This window comes from Sapajus apella, unplaced genomic scaffold, assembly GCF_009761245.1.
Source record: "Sapajus apella isolate SASKATOON/1434 unplaced genomic scaffold, GSC_monkey_1.0 scaffold41, whole genome shotgun sequence".
NCBI lineage: Eukaryota > Metazoa > Chordata > Mammalia > Primates > Cebidae > Sapajus > Sapajus apella.
The window spans coordinates 10,473,772-10,475,176 of record NW_022436981.1 but is presented as its reverse complement, the minus strand read 5'-3'; the positions used below and the strand labels follow the sequence as shown (position 1 = coordinate 10,475,176).

The 1,405-nt window shown below is 44.0% G+C and overlaps 1 protein-coding gene across 2 annotated transcripts in view; it reads left to right on the top strand.

Annotated features, from left to right (window-relative positions):
- The first annotated feature begins 766 nt into the window (after window positions 1–766).
- LOC116565835 (glutathione S-transferase A4-like) overlaps window positions 767–1,405 on the top strand; it is a 13,353-nt gene continuing 12,714 nt past the window's right edge. The window contains exon 1 of one of the 2 annotated variants that reach the window (XM_032299695.1): window positions 767–905. The gene's annotated coding sequence lies outside the window, so the exon portion shown is untranslated. The remainder of the gene's footprint in view (window positions 906–1,405) is intronic. The other variant, XM_032299694.1, reaches the window with a different exon arrangement.

Below are 1,405 nucleotides of genomic sequence, written 5' to 3'. Positions count from 1 at the left end.
TATTTGGTGTTCTTCTGCTTTTCTGACATACAACTACCGAGTACCAGCTCGGTCGGAGAGACCCCCACCCAGCAGCACTGAAGGCAATGACAGGCAGACACTCAGAACAGCAAAGTGGGTCTATTGGGGGGAGGGGCTGGCAGCCTTCCAAACTGAGAGCCTCAGGGGCTGACAGCATTCCAGGCTGAAGGCCCCGAGCAGATTCTGAGCCATGTATTCACTAGCAACAGGTGATTATTATTACCAAACAGGTGTTCTGTATTTTCTCATAACACAAAAATATGCTAGGTAGGCAGCTGTTACCCGCTTATCACTGATTACAGACAAACTAAAACGCATTCTCTACGAGGGAGCCACAGGGGCAGGGTCAGATATTTCCAAGAATTGTTTAACTGGTGTATGATATTTATACATTGTCCTGCCACTATGGAATGCCCCAAGTGGTTTTCCACTTGGGGGGTGTTTTCTCTGCCATCGTTCTTCCTAACAAACTACATATTCTATCACACACTCAGTATTCATCAATATTCATAAACTTAGTATTTCCCAACATACAACTCCTAAATTCTTGGAACCCCACAGTGCTGTCTTCTGTATGCTAATGTTGACTGATGCTGCAGGATGGGGCTGGTCAGCTGGAAGGACAAAGTCGAGGTTAAAGGGTTGGGACTTTCAGCTCCAACCCCCAACCTCTATAGGGAAGAAGGACTATGGCTTAATCAATCATGCCTACGTAATGAAGCCCAATAAAAAACCAGGATGGTATTCCAGGAGTTTGTGAACCGGTAAAGGTTCCTGGAGGGTGGCGCTCCTGGGGAGGACGTGGAAGCTCCCGTGTCTCTTCCCGCACCTCACCCTATGTGTCTCTTCATCTATATCGTTGGTGATAGCCTTTTAATAAACTGGTACACTTAAGGGTTTTTTTGAGTTCTGTGAGAAGCTCCAGCAAATTAATTAAAACCCAAAGAGGGGGTTGTGGGAATCCCCACTTGAAGATGATTGGTCAGAAGTTCTGGAGGCCCAACTTGTGACTGGTGTCTGAAAGGGAGGCAGTTTGGGGACAGAGTCCTCACTCTCCGGGATCTGATGCTATCTTCAGGTGGATAGTGTCGGAATTAAATTGAAGGACACTCAGCTGGTGTCTGCTGCAGAATTAATTGCTTGCCTGCCAGTGGGGAGAAACCCCCACATATTTTGGGGTCACAAAACTCTTCTGTGTTGATTGTTTTTTTGTGTGTGTTTCCAGCAGAGGAAAAATATGATTTGAGTTTTTTTTTAAAAAAAAAAAACAATATACATCATTTGTTCTTTCCTTTTTCTTAAATTGTGAGCTAAACCATCTGTAGAGTAGGGTGCAAATGCAGTTACGTGCAATTTTTTTTTTTTTTTTTTTTTTTTTTTTTTT